Source organism: Ambystoma mexicanum, chromosome 10, assembly GCF_040938575.1.
Source record: "Ambystoma mexicanum isolate Mex_15411 chromosome 10, UKY_AmexF1_1, whole genome shotgun sequence".
Taxonomy (NCBI): Eukaryota; Metazoa; Chordata; class Amphibia; order Caudata; family Ambystomatidae; genus Ambystoma; species Ambystoma mexicanum.
In genome coordinates, this window is record NC_090932.1 from 1,220,476,045 (window position 1) to 1,220,497,104 (window position 21,060).

Here is a 21,060-nt window from a genome sequence, read left to right on the forward strand (position 1 = left end):
AGGAGAGAGACACGGCACATGAGCGCAGAGTGGGGGGTACAGGAGACAGACACGGGGCATGGGTGGGGGCAACAGGAGACAGACACAGGGCATGAGCGGGGGGTGGGGGGAACAGGAGACAGACACGGGGCATGAGCGGGGGGTGGGGGGAACAGAAGACAGACACGGGCATGAGTGGGGGGGTGGGGGGCAACAGGAGAGAGACACTGGGCATGATCGGGGGGTGGGGGGGTACAGGAGACAGACACGGGGCATGAGCAGGGGGTGGGGGCAACAGGAGAGAGACACGGGGCATGAGCAGGGGGGGTGGCGGGGTACAGGAGATAGACACGGGGCATGAGTGGGGGTGGGGGCAACAGGAGAGAGACACAGGGCATGAGCGGGTGGGGGGAACAGGAGAAAGACACGGGGCATGAGCGGGGGGGCAACAGGAGAGAGACACGGGGCATGAGCGGGTGGGAGGAACAGGAGACAGACACGGGGCATGAGCGGAGGGTGGGGGGGTAAAGGAGACAGAAACGGGGCATGAGCGGGGGGTGGGGGGCAACAGGATAGAGACACGGGGCATGAGCGGGGGGTGGGGGGAACAGGAGACAGACACGGGGCATGAGCGGGGGATGGGGGAACAACAGAGACAGTCACGGGGCATGAGCGGGGGGCAACAGGAGACAGACATGTGGAATGAGCGGGGGCTGGGGGGCAACAGGAGACAAACACGGGGCATGAGCAGGGGGTGGGGAGAACAAGAGACAGACACGGGGCATTAGGGGCAACAGGAGACAGACACGGGGCATGAAGGGGGCAACAGGAGAGACACGGGGCATGAGCGGGGGGTGGGGGGAACAGGAGACAGACACGGGGCATGAGCGGGGGTGGGGGGGAACAACAGACACGGGTCATGGGCGGGGGGTGGGGAGAAAAGACACGGGGCATGAGCGTGGGGCGTGGGGGGCAACAGGAGACAGACACGGGGCATGAGCGGGGGGTGGGAGGGACAGGAGACAGACACGGGGCATGAGCGGGGGGTGGGGAGAACAGGAGACAGACACGGGGCATGAGCGGGTGGGGGAACAGGAGACAGACACGGGGCATGAGCGGGGAGGTGGGGGGCAATAGGAGATAGACACGGGCATGAGCGGGGGTGGGGGAACAGGACACAGACACGGGGCATGAGCGGGGGGGTGGGGAGAACAGGAGACGGACACGGGGCATGAGCGGGGGTGGGGGGCAACATGAGACAGACACGGCACAAGAGGGGAAGAGGAGATAGATACGGGCCATGAGCGGGGGGTGGGGAGAACAGGAGACAGACACGGGGCATGAGCGGGGGGAAGAGAAGACAGACACGGGGCATGAGCGGGGGGTGGGGGGAAGGGGAGAGAGACACACGGGGCATGAGCGGGGTGGGGGGAGGGAGAGAGACACAGGGGGCATGAGCGGGGGGTGGGTGGGAAGGAGAGAGACACACGGGGCATGAGCGGGGGGTGGGCGGGAGGGAGAGAGACACACGGGGCATGAGCGGGGGGTGGGCGGGGGAGAGACACACGGAGCATGAGCGGGGGGTGGGCGGAAGGGAGAGAAACACACGGGGCATGAGCAGGGGGTGGGCGGGAGGGAGAGAGACACACGGGGCATGAGCTGGGGGTGAGCGGGAGGGAGAGAGACACACGTGGCATGAGCGGGAGGGAGAGACACACGGGGCATGAGCGGGGGGTGGGCTGGAGGGAGAGACACACGGGGCATGAGCGGGGGGTGGGCAGGAGGGGGAGAGACACACGGGGCATGAGTGGGGGTGGGGGAGGGTAAGAGACAAACGGGGCATGAGCGGGGGTGAGGGAAGGGAGAGGGACACACGGGGCATGAGCGGGGTGGGGGGAAGGGGAGAGAGACACACTGGGCATGAGCAGGGGGTGGGGGAGGCTAGAGAGACACACGGGGCATGAGCAGGGGTGGGGCGGAGAGAGACACACGGGACATGGGCGGGGGTTGGCGGGAATGGGAGAGACACACGGGGCATGAGCGGGGGCTGGGCGGGAGGGGGAGAGACACACTGGGCATGAGCGGGGGTGGGGGGAGGGATAGAGACACACGAGGCATGAGCGGGGGTTGGGGGGAAGGGGAGAGACATGGGGCATGAGCAGGGGTGGGGGGGAGGGAGAGAGACACACGGGGCATGAGCGGGGGTGGGCGGGAGGGGGAGAGACACACGGGGCATGAGCGGGGGTAGGAGAGGGAAAGACACACGGGGCAAGAGCGGAGGTGGGCGGAAGGGGGAGAGAAACACGGTGCAAGAGCGGGAGTATGCGGGAGGGGGAGAGACACACGGGGCAAGAGCGGGGGTGAGGGGGAGAGACATTGGGCATGAGTGGGGGTGGGGGGAGGGAGAGAGACACACGGGGCATGAGCGGGGGTGGGGGGAGGGAGAGAGACACACGAGGCATGAGCGGGGGGTGGGGGAAGGGGAGAGGGACACGGGGCATGAGCGAGGTGGAGAGGAGGTAGAGAGACACACGGAGCATGAGCGGGGGTGGGGGGAGGGAGAGAGACACACGGGGCATAAGCGGGGGGTGGGCGGAAGGGGGAGAGACACACGGGGCATGAGCGGGGAGTGGGCAGGAGGGGGAGAAACACACGGGGCATGAGCGGGGGTGGGGGGAGGGAGAGAGACACACGGGGCATGAGCGGGGGTGTGGGGGAGAGAGAGAGACACACGGGGCATGAGCGGGGGGTGGGGGGAAGGGGAGAGAGACACACGGGGCATGAGCTGGGGGTGGGTGAAAGGGGAGAGAGACACACGGGGCATGAGCGGGGGGTGGGCGGGAGGTGGAGAGACACACGGGGCATGAGCAGGGGTGAGGGGGAGAGAGAGAGACACACGGGGCATGAGTGGGGGTGGGGGGAGAGACACACAGGGCATGAGTGGGGGTGGGGGGGAGGGAGAGAAACACACGGGGCATGAGCGGGGGTAGGGGGAAGGGGAGAGAGACAAGGTGCATGAGCGGGTGGAGCGGAGGGTGAGAGACACAGGGGGCATGAGCGGAGGTGGGGGCGAGGGAGAGAGACACACGGGGCATGAGCGGGGCTGTGGGGGATTGAGAGAGACACACGGGGCATGAGTGGGGGTGGGGGGAAGGGGATAGAGACACAGGGCATGAGCGGGGGGTGGGTGGTCAGGGGAGAGACAAACGGGGCATGAGCGGGGGTGGGGGGGAGAGAGAGAGACACACGGGGCATGAGCAGGGGGTGGGGGGAAGGGGAGAGAGACACACAGGGCATGAGCTGGGGGTGGGGGAAGGGGAGAGAGACACACGGGGCATGAGCGGGGGGTGGGCGGGAGGGGGAGAGACACACGGGGCATGAGCAGGGGTGAGGGGGAGGGAGAGAGACACACGGGGCATGAGTGGGGGGGGAGAGAGACACACAGGGCATGAGTGGGGGTGGGGGGGAGGGAGAGAGACACACGGGGCATGAGCGGGGGTGGGGGAAGGGGAGAGAGACAGGGGGCATGAGCGGGGTGGAGCGGAGGGAGAGAGACACAGGGGGCATGAGCGGGGGTGGGGGGGAGGGAGAGAGACACACGGGGCATGAGCAGGGGTGTGGGGGAAGGAGAGAGACACACGGGGCATGAGTGGGGGTGGGGGGAAGGGGATAGAGACACGGGGCATGAGCGGGGGGTGGGTGGCAAGGGGAGAGACACACGGGGCATGAGCGGGGGTGGGGGGGAGAGACACACGGGGCATGAACGGGGGTGGGGGGCGGGAGAGAGACACACGGGGCATGAGCTGGGGGTGGGGGGAAGGTGAGAGAGACACACGGGGCAAGAGCGGGGGTGGGGGGAGGATCGAGAGACACACGAGGCATGAGCGGGGGTGGGGGGAGGGAGAGAGACACACAGGGCATGAGCGGGGGTGGGGGGAAGGGGAGAGAGACACACGGGGCATGAGCGGGGGGTGGGGTGGAAGGGCAGAGAGACACACGGGGCATGAGCGGGGGGTGGGGGGAGGGAGAGAGACACACGGCGTTCGTGTGCAGGTGGCAGATCCCGCTCCTCGGCCCTCCGCTGGCCGCCTTGTGCCGATGGCGTGATCGGGGGGCTGGAGGAACAGGGGAGACACGGAGCATGAGTGGGGGTGGGGGGACAAGAAGGACACACGGGGCATGAGCGGGGGTGGGAGGAACAGGAGACAGACACAAGACTTACTGTGCAGGCGGCAAGGAACAAAGATGGCCGGCGTCTCTGAAGCCAGACGCACTGCACGCTCTCACTGCATCCAATGAGAGAGCACGTCAGATGTCCGCGGACATCATGCAAGCTGCTTGCCCAATCACCGTCCTGTCCGCGGAGCGAACAGGGAAGTGTGTCACTAATTATTTTCACTTACATTTTTGTTATTTTTTTAAAACTACTGGACGGATTTACACCAAATAAAGCAAAGCACGCTTTCGGGACCAAGCCGCCGCTCCTGCCGCAAATTTGGTGTAAATCCCGTCCAGCGGTTTGGGCTGTAGTCGTGAGCAAAGTTTTTTCCCATTATGTCTATGGGAAAAAAAAACGTTTTGGGACTCCCCCTATAACTTTGCCCCTCCGTGGACGAATCCTCACCAAACTTTGCAAAAAAATTCAGAGTGACCATATACTTTTTTTGCAAAGTTTGGTGAGGATTCGTCCAGGGAGAGCGAAGTTATAAGCCGCCCAAAAAGTGTTCTTCCTATGGAAACACCAACTTAACCATAACTACATGGCCACTACGTAAATATATATATATAATTTTTTTTTTTTGTTTTCTTGTGGCTGCACCGGACTCTCTTAATATGCTGTGCCTGTGGTGGCTTGTGAGTCTTTAGATTGTATTAGGAGACAGTAGCCTCGTGCGTGGGTGCTTGCTGGCATTGTTTTTTGGTGGGCGCTTCTCGAGCGCGCAAGGGGAAATTAGGATGATTAATGCTCTTACGGAGCTTCATAGCGATTGTATGAGCTCACTTCACTTGCTGCCACAGCCATGAGGGTGGGGGTCGGAGTCTTCCGTGATGGCCCTCTGCGAGGGCTTGATGCGCTCGGCGCCGACCCCGCCTCCACAAGGGAGGGGGCCCGCCGCAGCAAGTCCGCTCCCCGCTGGAGGGAGAGGGCCGAGGGAGCTCCGCGGCCCAGTGGCACACCCCTAATGTGCGGGGAATACGGCACGGGGCTAGCGGCCGCCGGAGCTCCCGCTACTGTCACAAAAGCAGCTAAGTAGCTTGCGCCATCTCAGCTCGCGAATGCGGCGGCTGCCGCTCTCGACCCCGACTGAAGTCCTGCCTAAGCACTCTTTTCTATACTTATAAAGCCTGCAATCATTACAAATAAACACTTAATACGTTGTGCAAACTTGTCGTGGGTGGAGACATTCTAATCCCCAAAATAACTAAATCCTACGCTAATGCTACCTAAACACACATTAGCTGGGAGGTAAAAAGAAAGTCACTTATCTGCTTGAAGAGCAGTAAAAGAAGAGGAGGAGCTCAGGAACAGGCTGTGGTCATAGCTGAGCTGGAGAGTGAGAAGGACTACAGAGACTTTGGGATTTGTAGTTTTAAAGTGAAAGTCATATGGACATTTCTTTGTTGTTGATTGATATAGTTTGTTGAAATTGCTGAAGGGTAGTAAATAAAGAAGTTGAAGCATAATGCTCGCCTCCAGTCTTGTCATAGAATTACAAATAGCTGTGGCTATCTGTAGTACATTGTTAATATACCCGCAGTTATGGGGAAAAAGTAAAACAAATAAAAAATCACAAGCCATGGCCAAAGGCTAGTGGGTGCAATACACATATATAGTGGCCTCAGCTGACGGTCATGGCCACCGGCCATAGCTGAAAGCCATGGATAGTAGCCTGGTAGTGTTGTAAAATAAACAGTGGACACAGCCGATGCTGCCATTATTTTATTTTATTAATTTTTGATGCAAGAGGTATCCATGGTTTTTATTGGAATAACCGTGGCACGCTGAAAATGACAAATAAAAAACTATTGCACTTCAAGGTGTAAAAATGAAGCAATGGCATCAGGCTAGAGGTGGGGAGGAGGAACGAGACCACCATGTGAAATTGGGGAGTTGAGTGGGGGTAGAGACCAAGTTCAGAGCATGAACGTTTTCTCATAGCCACGGGTATTCAGCAGGATAACTGCGGTTATGAAAGAATATGAGATTAGGAATGAAAGTGAGCCACTCAAAACAAGTGTTGGAGGCAGTGGAGAGGCATAGGGAGGGAAAGATGAGTTAAGGAGGGTGGTGGGCGCATGCAAGGAGGAGAAGTAGGAGGCACATGGTGAGTGCCTGGGAGGGCAGGGAAGTATTTTTGATTTTGCATCATTTTTATGGATAATCACGGCTATCAGGCGCCCACAGAAATATGTGAGTAAAAATAATTGATTATTACAAAAAAAAAGTCTGGAAAAAGGATACAGCCGAAGGCCATGGCGATTGGGCCCAAAAGAGACATATAGTGGCCGCATCCAAAGACTGTGACCAGGTAGTGGGACTACAAGAAACATATTGGGGTAACATGCACAGTGACCCAGTCAAAGCATATTGCGGTTGGGCTGGAAATGTGTTAAAATATATAATGAGCACGGACGAAGGCCCTATCTAGTGCACGCAAAAGAGATATATAATGGCTACTTGGCAACTGTTTGATGAGATTCATACATATGTATATTACAGGGATGGCAAAAACAATCCCCTAGTTAAGGTTACGTTGGCTTCTTCATAAGAAGAGCACATTCTGGGTGGCTCATAACTTTGGGGCATGTTATGCTGCCTGTGGACAACAACATGTTGTGCCTGTCATGGCTGGAATGTTTTTAATACATGGAAACAAATACAAGTGTCTTTGACTTGGACACCCACATATTCAGGGCATGTTGTGCCGTCTTTGGACACCAATATGCTCTGTTTGTTGTGGCATACAGTATTACACTTGCCTTATATCTGAAAGCATATGGCTTTTAGGTTGTCCAGACACTTAAGATGTGGTGATGCTGCTGTTCCCTCGGTCCATCTCAGGCCCTATTTTAGTCAACATCACTCATGTGAGTGTGGGACAGGGAAGCTGTCTTTCTGTTAAAGCAGAACATCCAGTACTTGACTTCCAAATATAAGTTTACAAAATGCGTATACGTGACTTGTAGTTTGCCGTCAATCTACTAGTATGGCATGGGTGTAACACCTACTGGCCTGTGCGCTTTTCATGTGTGCACAGAACACTTGGGTGCTTGAATCACTGCCATAGATATGCCACACCCATAAAAGAATGAGTGTATTATTTTGTTTATGAAATAATCTTTGATTTTAAGCAAACCATCAAGTAAATTGTATTGGTGGTATTTGCACTCCTGCCCTTTCACATGTATGTTCAGGACTGGTTAAATATATCAGGGATACCTTAACATCTTGTGATCTGTTTTAGGCAGCAAATGCACAGTTAAATTGAAATGGCCTCTAGTTTGAGTCTATTACAGCCTCTGTAGTAATTTTAGGATACTATTAGCCCTTCCTCAGAGGTGGTGAATAACTACAAATGATCACTGGAAAGGTATAGAGCAAGGAATCGCAAACCCTAAATGAGCACTGAACAGTTTTCTAGCACATTGTGCCTATTATTAAGGCCATGTTCGTGTTGTGTGTTGTTTTATGATTTGGGTCAAGCAAAAATGGGCTTTGGGCCTGAATGCAGGCTCGGCATTGGATCCTCTTTTGACCTGCCCTGTTGACGCTGTGTGCTATGTTAGAATCAGTCACAGACTATAGGGCACATTCCTATCACAGTCGAACCTGGGGTGAATTAACCTAAGTAGAAGAAGAACAGATTCAGCCCAGGGATTGTATCTCACCAGCACTGAAATCCATCCATTGGCTCCCCGTGGCTGCAAGGATCAAATTCAAGACCCTATGCATTGTCCACAAGGCCCTCTGGGGCCTGGGACCAAAATATATACAGCTTTCTCTGCTGAAGTATCTTCCTACCCTAAGTTTATGCTCCTCCACCTCCAACTCCTTGAGGGTCAAGTGTTTTTCCAAGCAACGATCCGGGGCAGATCTCTGTCTTTGGCTGGCGCCTCCCTCTGGAACACCTTTCCTGCCTCTCTGAAACTTGAGCGGAACCATCTTCGGTTCTGGAAGCATCTCAAGACTTTCCTCTTTGCTTCTGCATCTCTGTACCTCTCCGGTGCTGATCGGCTGTCTGATACTGCACCGGTTGCCTGGCTACCCTCTGAACCACAGGCCCAAGTCCCTTCCCTCCCAGTTGCACTCTAGCACTGCCGCCTGCAATCTAATTGCTTGCTGTCTGCACTTAGCCATCGCACTGCCACTTGCTTGCCGCACTTCTTGTTTTTTGTTGATCCTATGTCCTGCACTTGCTCCTCCTTCCCCTCCCCCGGAACTTCTCACACTTTTCTTCCCTCTGCGCATACGCAATCCCAATGTCACTGGGCCTAGTAAGATTGTTGTCTTGTCTCCGCTTGTTCCCCTCCCTTGCCTCGTCACACCTTGAAACATTTGTGTATAGGTGCACTATAAATAAAATATCATATCATATCATATCATATCATAATGTCCCATCATTAATTGGAGGCCAAGCAAATAGTCCAATGTCTTGTGGGAAGGAGTACAGGGATTAACCTCCCATCACTTCTGCACCAGATTTAGCGCACGTCTAAGGGGACGGCAAAACATAAGCTCAAAGGCACAGAAACAACACTGTTCTGTGGCACCTACCGGTAGGAGAACAGGAGTCATGGCAGGCATGGCCGGAAAATATCCCACTTTCTCCTAAGGGGCTCTTCCAATGCACTTATCATACCTTTGAGGGTATTGTTGAACTGTTCAACAAGCCCGTTGGTTTGCTAGTGAAAGGCTGTGGAAAACTTCTAGGATAATCCACATTCATCCCATATAGCCTTCATATACGCAGATTTGAAGTTGAGACCTCTGTCAGATATTACTTCTATAGGAAAACCTTCATAAGAGAATGTCCCAATGGGAGCTTTCACGATCGCAGGGGCTTTGATGCTTCTCAAAGTCACAACCTCAAGGTATCAGAAGGCGTGAACTACCACAACTAAATTGTGCCATTTTTCAAAGGAGGCTTTGGGATACAAAGGACCCACAATGTCCATCCCTATTATCTTGAAAGGCTGCTCAACTACAAATAGTGAAATTATGGGAGCCTTGGTGTTGCCGCCAGCCTTGCTGGATTCTTGGCAAGTAAGGCAGGACGGGACACATTATTTTATTGCTGACCCCATCTGGGGCCAGTAAAAATGGGCAGACAGCCTATCAGTTGTCTTTTTCATTCCTGAGATTACCTGCACTAAGAATGTCGTGAGCCAATTCCAGAAGGAACCTCCTGTGGGACTGAGGAGCCAACACATGCTGGCTGGCCCCCGCCTATGAGTTATTGGACACACTGTACCAGAGATCATTCTCCCAGTACACCCTGATCATCTCAATGGCTTCCCTTTGGGCCTGCATCTGCCTGCTCCAGCAGACCTGCCAAAGTTGGACAGTTGCGCTGTGCCTGGAAAAACTCTTAGAAATTCATTTAGCTTGGGGAAACCATTCAGGTCTGAATCTACTGTGTCCTCCACCCCAGGTTTCAGTTCTACGCCTGTAGGCAACCCTGAAGTCACTGAGATGGGTGACACTGCAGTAGGCACTTCAGTGGCCACTAGAGCCTGTCCGTCAGGTGCAGGTATCTCTGTGGACTATGGATCTGGTCTGGGTAGTACAAGCAGAGCCAGTGTTTTGCCGCTGTCAGCCAGAAGAAGCCCTGAACCAATGGCTACCAGGGTCACTTCTATAGCTGCTTCTTTTGCCCGAGATTGTGTGAATGTAGCAATGATTTCAGCATCAGATTTATTGTTTCCTAATAGACAATCCACCAGAATGGCATCTTTTACAGCAACGCAGCGCTGTGAGGTTTCTTCCCTCCAACCAACCTCCATGATAGCCAGTGGGCATCAGGTGAGACCATTCAATCCCTGGTCTAGCAGGGGAGGACCAGGGATGCTCTGATCCTCTCGCACTCACTGTCGTCAGACAGCGGTGATACTCGCAGAAGTCTATCTTTCTGTCAATCTATCTATTTTTTGTGTAGCAACGCACACCAAAGGGCCTCAGAGTGCTGACAAGACAGACAGCAGAAAAACATGGGCTCTAAACTCTTAATACCAAAACCTTCTTAATCTTTAACATTATCAAAGAAGAAAGTCTTCTTACCTTTCTTGAAAAAAGCCAAGGATGGTATCGTCCTCAGAGAGAGAGGCAGTGCATTCCACAACATGGGAGCCCAAACATCAAAACTTGTGCCTACACTTTTATTTCGATGAAAACATGAACAAAACAGGAGTGCATCCTTTTTGGAACGCAAAGTTCGTCTTATGGGTGCCCTTTTGATGCGAGAGCTAAATTACAGAGGGGTATCAACAGACAGACATGTGTAAACATGGGAATTTGCTTCATGCTGTACTCTCTGCTCCACAGGTAGCCAGTGTAGCTTCCACCAAGCCTCCGACACATGCAACCACCTCCCAAGCCTACAAACTGCTCGGATTGCTCCATTTTTAATAGTTTGGAATTTCTTCATAGTGTACTGTGAGGTACCAATCAGACGACCATTGCAATAATCAAGTTGTGTGTTAAAAGTGGCAGATGCCACAACCGCCATATCCTGAACAGATAGATATGGATGTAACTGCCACAACAGTCAGGACATGTATGAGCATGATGATCTCCGATGTCCCACCTGCTTATTTGATGTTAGTTGAGAATCTGAATAGACTTGCAACATGTTAACGTGCTGTGCTATAGGAATTATATTACCCAAAATCAGAAATTGACTGTATTGTGGATCCATTTTCTTTAGCCTTGCACCGGTACCAATAATCAGTAACTAATAATTTAGGGCTAAGTAGTTAGTTGTTATCAATGGCTGGTTCACCAGAAAAACATGGTTGACCCTTTCTGCATCCATAGAATACAGACCGAGAGTTCCAGGAGAATCTGGGTGTTATCCACATAGTTAGTGAACTGTAAACCCAGGTTGACCAAAAAGTCACATAAGGACCTACTATAGTTAATACATAATAAAGGAGAAAGGCAGGATCAATGCAGCACACCACAGGTCAGAATCAGAGGGGAAGATTGATAATAATGTTTAAACTCTTTCACTTATCTGGGCACAAGAAACGATCTAAGCACGTTTTAGCATTATCTGAACACTTCCCTTTTGTAATAAGTCTATCAGTCAACAGCTCATGATCAACTAAATCAGAAGCAGCCGATACATCGATCAACAAAAGCAGAACAATCTGCCTTTGTCAACAATTTTAACAATATTCAACTTCGTCCATCAATGCCGTTTCCATCTGATGTTTTGAATGAAAACCTATGTGACTTGACCCCAATATTTAGTGTTTCTGAATAAACACATAATATTGACGATAAGCAATTTTGTCAAAGATCTTTGACAAAATTGCTTATTGTGAATATTAGGAAGTGGGCTCTGCTCCCGTTATTGAACACGTGGTCCAGAAATATCTCTGTATTAGCAGGAACAAGGGCATCATTGGGAGACACAGTACCTCACTCAGAGATACTAAGGTGCATTTGGCCAGCCCCAGGTCAACTGGGAATTCATCATCTAAGATGTCCACATTTACTATCTCTTCTCCCTCCTCCTTCATAAGAGTAGTGCTAGCTACTGCCAGTTTGGGTCTACCTTTGCAGGCGGTATCTCCATTCCTATGTCTTCGATATCTACAGATGAGGCGGCGTTGAAGGGCTGTGAATGTGGACACCCCTGCGTTAGGGGTGTCCTCACTCCTCCTTTCAGAGGGAGCAGATGATGCATGTGACTGGAATTTCTCCTCTGGTTGTTGGGGCCCTTGCTTAGCAAGAGGGTACACAACCTTGCCCTTACCTTCCTTAAATTTACATGTCCCAACCTACTTGTCATCTGGTTTGGATGCACTAACCACAGCCTTTTTCTGGATACCAGAAACCAAAAACCGTTCTGAAGCCTTTTTAAAACTGTTCTGACACCTTTACAAGGTCCTGAGGGTTTGTGATATCCTTGTCCACTAAATGCTGGTGCAACTTCATTAAACAATGGTTAAGCATGCTCTCACATGCGATCAGATTAAACATGTCTTCAAATGTGTAAACTTTGTTATCTGTGACCAAACCACTCAGAGATTTCAAGGACTGATGTGGAGACACCTGAAAGGGTTAATTCATCTTTTTGGTGATCTCTCTTTTGAGGCAGTGTTCTGGGGTTTTGCAGAACTCCCTGATGACTCCTGCCTTCATTTTGGAATAGATACTCCTCTCCTCAGGAGTCAACTGAATAATTACAACAGTTCCAAACATCAGTAGACGGTTCATAAGGGTGCACCCTGAAACTCCTCTTCCACCTCCTGGAGCTGCAAAGCTAATTCCAGCTGTTTGAACAAGTCAAAAATGACCTTTCCCTCATACGGCTGGGCGAAGTCCTTGGGTAGGTGGGCTTAAGCTTTCTTTCGGAGTCACCTCTGGAGACACTTCATTCCCTACTAGAAGTTTTGCTTGCTTCCATCTGGGCCTTTAAGCTCCAGCTTGTGTAACATCGCATAGTGCCTTTGCTCCTGCTCTTCCAGAGCCATCCTCCTTTCTTTTAGCAGGAAGAGCATGTAAGCTTTGAGTGTCGCAATGGTCTCTAGTGGCCTAGCCAAAGCGCAGGACCTACCCAATGAGATTGTTTTGTATGACACTTGTGACCCTTGGGATACCACAGTGCCCACCTGGTGGGAGGGAGGATTGCTGAGAAGCGCTATCACTGTGTCTCTCCTGATCAGTTCCCATGCCCCCCAGGTGCATGGTCAACAGGGGTCCAGGATCCAGCTAGCCATTGGTCCCTGAAAACCTCCATCCCCTATCTTCCTCAAAAGCTTGGGCATGTTTAACAGTTCAGCCTACTTAGCCTTACTGACATGAATGAGACCCCTCTCTTGACAAAGATCAAGCAAGACACTTGCTGTCAAGGTCTGCACCAGGGGTTTCCCTGTTACCATTTGCGGGCAACCTTGTTGCTTAGGGTCCCATCCATTCTAGATAGGACTTGGATTGAATCCACAGCGTCCTAATGTCCATCACTCCTAAATCCACGTTCTCTCCCAAGTTTAATATTGCTTGGTTTCCCTACTCTATTGGATACGCCAACCCTCTGATCAACTCTTTTCCTCTGTATTCATCCTATACTTTATCCCATATCCGGGGATGGCAATTGATCAGATATCTTGCATCGAAAGACCCGGCATAATTCATTGATTTTCCTACTAAAAAACTTTTGTTCCACCAACGAGGAACTACTGTACCAAATAAGGGGACTCATGATGCAATGAATTTACTACTAAATTGCACATGCATTTATACTTTGTTTCTGCTACTGAATTGAATCTGAAACACTATTCTTTTTGAGTTGTTTTATTCTACTTCCAATATATGAAACTTGTCTGTACCATTTGTTTATAATTTGTTTCACAACCTGCTGATGATTTTTAATGTAGATTAGCACTTGCAACCATTGATTGTTTTGAATTATCTCTACCTTTATATGTTCTAGTCAGTTATCACATTCAGCAGTAAAAACACTTGACTTAATTTATTTTACTTCTTATATATTTCTTATCATTTTTTGCTCAAATGTTTTATTGTTTCTTGAGATGTTTAGAAATAAGCTCCCGAGTGGGTGGTAAGATGCATTTAGCAGTTGATTTCTTTAGGGATTGCTATAATTAAGCAACTCACTTCTTTATTTCTAAATAGCCCAAGAGATCAGGCCAAATAGCTGTTTTGACCTGCTCTTCTTGCACCTCTGTGGTCACAGCAAAAATAGTAAGGGTACATTTCTTGTTTCAAGGTTTGCACCGTGCTCATGCCGAGTTCCATGGTTTTAAAAAAGAACCTGGCAGTGAAAACTAATGTTAAATGCACACTTTTATTTTGGCTGTCTGGGCACAACACACAACACAACAAGAGGGGGAAGAGAGGAGGCGCAAAAAAATCAAGGTTTAGGACAAGGAGGCATGCTAACAAGATCGAAAAACAGGGAAACCAGAATAAACCAGTGAATTTGATCCTTAACCCATCGGAACAACATGTGGATAAAACACTAGAAACAACACTCAACAGAGGGCTAAATTTCAGCGCAACCAACAAAACAGACTATTTCCACACGCAAGTGGATCTGTTCAAATTCTGTAGAAAGCTTAAGTTGAGAAAATATTTTGCTGAAACACTGCTGAAACCAAAATCAATCAACCTCAAAGATATCTCACCCCTCACTGTGGAACTAGCAGAAGGGACAGTTAATATCATGAATCTGACAGAGACAAGCTTCTCTTTAGAAAACTTGATGGAAGAACAAAACATAGACTAGTTTCAGACAGAAGAAACTTATTTGAAACCCAAATCTAAATTCATTCCAATTCTGATGGAAAACAATGCCATAGACATCTTTCAAAAAGCAGTCAGTCAAGAATTACGCAAAATCTATTTGAAGAATAAAACCTCCAAACTTAAACACAATCTTACTAAGGCAGAAAGAGAGGCCTTAAATCAACTATCCAAGAATCAACAAGTAGTAATAAAATCAGCGGATAAAGGAGGAAACATAGTCCTCATGCAAAGAACAGACGATGTGGCGGAAGGAACCAAACAACTAAGTGATACAAAATGCTACACCACACTCAAGTGGGGGGAAATGGGTCTACTGACAGAGGAAGAATCATCCTATATGGACATAGCCAAACCAATAATGTCTATTATTTATTTCCTGCCCAAAATACATAAGAATTAAGAAACTTTTCCACCTTGTAGGCCAATAATAAATGGCATTGGATCTCTCACGGAGAGGATATCACAATATATTGATTTACACCTTCAACCTCTCACCACAGGACTTGCCTCATTTTTGAGAGATACAAAACATGTCATCCAACAGATGGAACTTATCCCGTGGGAACCCAACTTCTTATTTGTGACTCTTGATGTAGTGTCTTTATACACTAGCATACAACACATCAAAGGACTTGAAACAGTAGAATTATTTTTGAAAACAAGGTCTATTTCATATGATTTTGGAGATGCTTAAGTTTGTTTTAAGCAACAACATCTTCATGTTCAATCAGACAATATCAAACAGGAGCAAGGTACGGCCATGGGTGCGAAATTTGCACCCTCATATGCCAATTTATTCATGGGGCATTTTGAGTTGAATCAGGCATGGCAACACAAAGCATTCAGTGATAACAACGTGGTATATGATATGGAATGGAAATAAGATTGAACTAAAGAAATACATCATGTACCTCAATGACAACAACTACAATATCAAATTCACAGAGAAAGTTAATGCAACAGCAATTGAATTTTTGGATCTAAAACTATACACGGATGGAGAAAAAATTCTAACAGATCTCTACATTAAACCCACGGCAGTGAATAACAAAGTACATGCACAATGTAACCATGTGAAACACATCATCAAAAACATCCCATATGGGGAAATGTTAACAGTAAAACGAAACTGTAGTGAAGAAAAGAGGTATAAAGAACACCTAAAGGATTTAAAGGAGAAATTTATCCTAAGAGGATATAGAGAAGAGACTTTGAATCAAGCTATAAAGAAAGCAGAAAAAATTCCAAGATCAAATCTATTGAAAAATAAACAGAAAATTACAGAATCATGTGTGAAAACACACTTTATCACCACATATAGCAGTAAAGCACATATAGTGAAAAAAGTACTAAAGAAACATTGGAACATTTTACTCACTGATGCAACCCTACAAGGATATCTAGAAGAGACACAACAATGGTATATAGAAAAGCTCCCACATTAAAACAAAAGTTATGCCCTAGCCATCTAAAAAACCCTAAAATGAGTAATCTAAGTGAGTTTGTGAAATTGCCAGCACCAACAGGATCACATAAATGTGGAAGTTGCACAATATGTGTTTATATGTTACATGGAACCAAACAAGTTAATCTACCAACTGGAAAAACACAAGAAATTAGACAATTTATCAATTGCAGAAGCAAATTTGTCATTTACGCAATTATGTGTTTGTGGAAAGAAATATGTGGGCAGCACAATAAGAGAGATGAGAATTTGTATCATGGAACACCTAAGAGCTATAAAAAATCGAGACACAAGATACCCAATGGCTACACATTTCTCTAATGAGCACAATCTAGAAAACATCAAGGATATAAAAGTCTTGGGCTTAGAAAAAATTGCCCTACCAGAAAGAGGTGGTGATAGAGAACTTCTACTATGAAAAAGAGAATCAAAATGGATCTGCATTTTGGACACATGTTCCACAGGTTTGAACACAGATCATGAGAAGGCATATTGGCTGTAATAAGAAGATGTTGTCAACACTGTATGTGAATAAAACTATTATGTCCAAATTGCTTATAATGTTGTTCAGTCTGTGCAAATATTGAATTGTATAATTCAAAAGCATCATAAAAAATCAGTAAAAGTAGGTCTCGCAGTAAACAATATACACACCAAGATGGCCGCGGCTCGCTTTTGGATTTATAAAAACGGAACAAAATTAGTTTCACAACAACCGCAGATCTTGGGGAGCATGCTTAAGGCAATCGGACCTGGCAAATAACAATAAGAATAAGGTAAAGCTTTTCCTCTTTCATTCTTTAAAAATTATTTTGGATCACCCAAACTCATCCACATTGTAGAAAGGAGTAATACAACACCTTTATAAGTAAAATAACTGGTCCCTCTGAAATACTTTTCAGATTTATCAATTTTGGCATAAAAGAAACCCACTTTTCAAGTCTTGAAATAAAAAGAAACTACAATTATATTTCGAAAAAAAGAAAAAAAGAAAAAAACAAAGGGTGAGTTAACCAGAATATTTAATTCAACACACCAGTGTTCCTCTTCTTTAGTCTTGTTTTCTATACAGAGATGATACAAAAGCTCAAGAGAGTGCATTTATAAAGTGTTAAAGGTGAAATTATCATTAACTAATGTTATGTTGAGCTCAATTTTCAATAATTTTGTTAAAAGTATTCTAAATTACTATTATTATTTTGTGTACAGAATCTCTCCTGAGGAACCACGGCTAAAAGCTGTGGAGAAACACGTGTTGGGAGAATAAAAGTGTTTTTCATGTAAACTTAGATGACTGGAATGTATGAAAATAATACAAGAAAAATAAAATCATTTATAATTTAAATAACTAAGAGTCTATCGTATCATATCTGGTGCAGGAGTCGCACAAATTACAACTGACAACATATGAAGAAAAATATCTAGTCATTATTGTTTCAGCCACAATAGAGTCATTTGGAGTGCAGATCCAAGCACAACAGAATATCATTGGCACATTAGAATCGCCCTTGAAAGGACTATACGCCAAAAAAGGTTGAAGTATCTAAACAAAAAATCAACACACAGTCTGTCTCAAATCCCACTACTGCCACAAGTGTGACTAATTGGGTTCTGTTCCACATGCGTACAAGGATGAGGATTGGTAAAATGGCCCACTCAGCCCTCACACCTCTTCAAACCAAAACAAAATCTAATCATAAAGTTAAAGCAGGGACAGTTAAGAGATATACCTCCTTCCCCTTTTGTGATAACTTGGGCAGAGGGAAGGCTATACTCTTAAAAGTGGTTTGAAGGTGAACTAGTAGTTACCCAAACAACACAGCATCACCGTCCAAAATAAAGGGAATGTCCAATCAAGGCTCCATAAAAATATATAAACTTTAATCAAACACACCATCTGCCATAGAACAAATAGGAAACACTGTGCAAAGACCCACCTCCAAAGGAAGGGCTCAGAAGATGCAAGAGACTGGAGAAAGGAGCATACTGGGTGTACTTCCAGGGGTGGTAGGTAGATTACTCAGCACAAAAGGATATATCTTGGATGAACCCAGGAGTGATCGTGACTTAACCAGTCTTTAGGGCCCAAGTGGACCGAGGGGGCAGTTCAGAGTGAACAGAACCTGAATAGTGTTCTTGGTGGGTTTGACAGAGTCAGATCCAGTGTTGATCCTAGAAGCAAGTGAATCAAGATCAGTTTGGACACGTTGGATCATGAGGGCCCAAGCAGCACGCATGCATCGAGTAGAGATGAAGAAGATCGCTCTGTGCAGTTGAAGGATGGTTCTCAAGGATGCAGGTCAGGATGGTCCAAGAATTGCTATGCCAGGAGCAGTCAATGGGTGATGATCCAGCGATTTGAGTTGGCAACAGTTGCTGAAATGGCGATCTTGGGTGTGTCTATATGCAGGTCAATGAGGTAGTAGTTTAAGGGCTAGCTATCCTGAGCTGTGGTTGTAATCCCCTGTCAGAGTTTGTGTGTGACTCACCAGTGATTCGGTTTGAGTCCGAGTGCCGAGCAGTTGCTTCGGGCCTAGCAGGAGACAAGGTTTGGCTAGGGCACATTGCAGTGTCGAGCTGGATTCAAGTGCTAGCAAGTATCTAGTGGTGGAGGCGTGCAACAACCATCACTGGCATCTTCCCGCTTGTTCCAGGTGCAGTGAACAAGGAGTGGCAAATTCGGTTCAGCAGCTTTGACAGGCATGGCCCTCCAGTTGATGCGAGGGCCCCTAACAGGGAGTCGAGGACAGGATGGTTCCGTTCAGTGTCTGATCATACAGCTCAGGAGATTCCAGTGCAGAGTTGGATGGTCCTGGTCCACAGCAAAATGCCACACCAGATGTGCCATGGGAGTGGGTAAAGGAAAGATCTTTCTTCTGTCTTGGATGAATCCTTCTTCACGTCAGGCCGAGGGTTTTGAAAAGTACAACTTTACCAAAGGAATTCCTTCAGAACAAGTCTCTGGCCTTAGGGGATCAGAGAGGATCTGAGAGAACCCGAAGAAGGGGTGGAAGACCCCTTCTTTCAAAGGCAAAAGTCCCCAGCTGATTTGACTAAAGCTAGACTGCCTTAGTGGTCCAATCCCTGCTCTTGAACCGAGTGGACTTCACCCTTCTGATGTCACACCCAAAATGCTTTGCTCCAGAAGAAGTGGAGGGGATAGGAAAGGGAGAAAGAGACAGACAGAAACAAAATGGTGGAAGTCTCTTTCCATTAACCAGAGTACTCCTGCCTATGATAATCCCACCCCTTTCCACTAAGAACAAAGACCTTTAAAGATGCAGCACACTGGTGTGAGGATACTCCTTTTGAATGGGTATGTGACCTTGATGCCTGGGTGTTGGGCAACTACCTGCTGGGCAGCTGTCTCGGGCAGAGGGTGTTATCTGTCTTCAAAAGAAGATGAAAGAGGAGGCCCGGCCCTTTAGGATCCTGTACTGCCATTTGGCAGGCTACACGTGGCTGGCCAGAATAAGCATCACCTTCCACATCAGAGCTGACTCACAGGAGCTAACTAACCCATGTGCAATATCAATTAGGGTGTGGTGGTCATGACCATAGGTAGTGCCATGAACAATGCCTAAACTCAGGTATAGCTTTATTTTAGAGATTATCCTGCCACCATCATGGGTTACTTATGATCATCTTAGTGTTGGTACAGGGGTGCATAACTTAAATGCAGCCACTGCGTGACAGAGACTTGGCTGTCTCTGCAGCTGTCAGTTGGGCAGCTGTGATCAATGGTAGAGCAGGTGATGCAAATTAGGATACTAATGCAGCAGGTGACAGATACATATTATGCTTTTGAAATTGATCTTAGGTTTGAGGGATAGAATTACCAGCATCATTCTTTTATTATAATACAAATATAAATAGCCAGATGGCAATTCCTCCCAATATTTTTGAATAATGGAGTTGCCAAGAGATGTCTAAGAGGGAGATACATGTTGATTGGCTCCTTGAAAAAAGACTTTTGGTCAGTTTCTCAAATATTGTTTGGTGCAAGTGAGGAAATCTACCATAGGGATCATGGCCAAACCAAATAGCTTTATCAGGATGTGCGTAAATCTCCCAGATAGAAATGCATACACATGGAACGACTGTAACTCCCTGCCCAACATAAACCATCTGTTAACCACTATAGCACTGGTAAAAATGTTCACACATTCAGACCTCTCTTCTGTACACCATAAGTTAGAAACAAGTGTGGAATCTAGACAATTCACCTTATTTGTGACAACTGTTGAGGCATAAAGATGTTAACAGCGTAGGTCTATCCTCTGCCTCAGCCATATTCCAATGACCGAAGCAATATCTTTACAGAGCCCTAGAGGGAGTATAGTAGGGAGAATAATATTTACAAGTTGAGAACCTTCTGACTGGACAAACTGCAAGGAACACAATGCCCATATCCATATAGTCCTAAACATCATCAAGGAAAAAGGACTAAACCTGCAGGGCCCACCATCAAACAGGAGGGTATCAAGCCCAAACAAATCCTAATTGACACCAGCATGCTGGTGCCACCACTGAAAAATAAAGCCCAGAGGAGGTCATTCCTAGAAGTGGGAGAATACTATTGCAAATTTCTTAAAGATCTTTCGGACAAATCCATTCAGTTATGATATCTGATGAAGAAAAAAAACAAGTTTGAATGGACAGATGAATTCCAAAGAGATTTTCAGAGTATAAAGGTCAATATAAACAATGCCTTTGATGTACAAACCTTCAGTCATCACCATAAACACTGCTGGAACTACTAGGAAAGGAATAAGAAGTGTACTGTGCCAAATTCAAGAAAGGAGTGAAGTAACCATTGTGGTTGCTTCCACGGCACTCAAGGGTCATGGACTGATATACTAGTTCTAAGTGTCTACTGTACCTTCAAACCTTGGTGCGGGTTCGTCCTATCACCATCAAGATGGACCGCAAACCCATGGATCAAATCTTGAAAAGGAAGGGAATATTGGCTACTTCGCCGAGGGATATTGCAATGGTTTTCTGAAATCATTATTATTTTTATTATTGGCATTATTGTTATTATATTATTATTATTATTATTTATATGGCATTTATTGCGTGCTGATCTAGCTTCTGTAAACCAATACAGATGCACAAC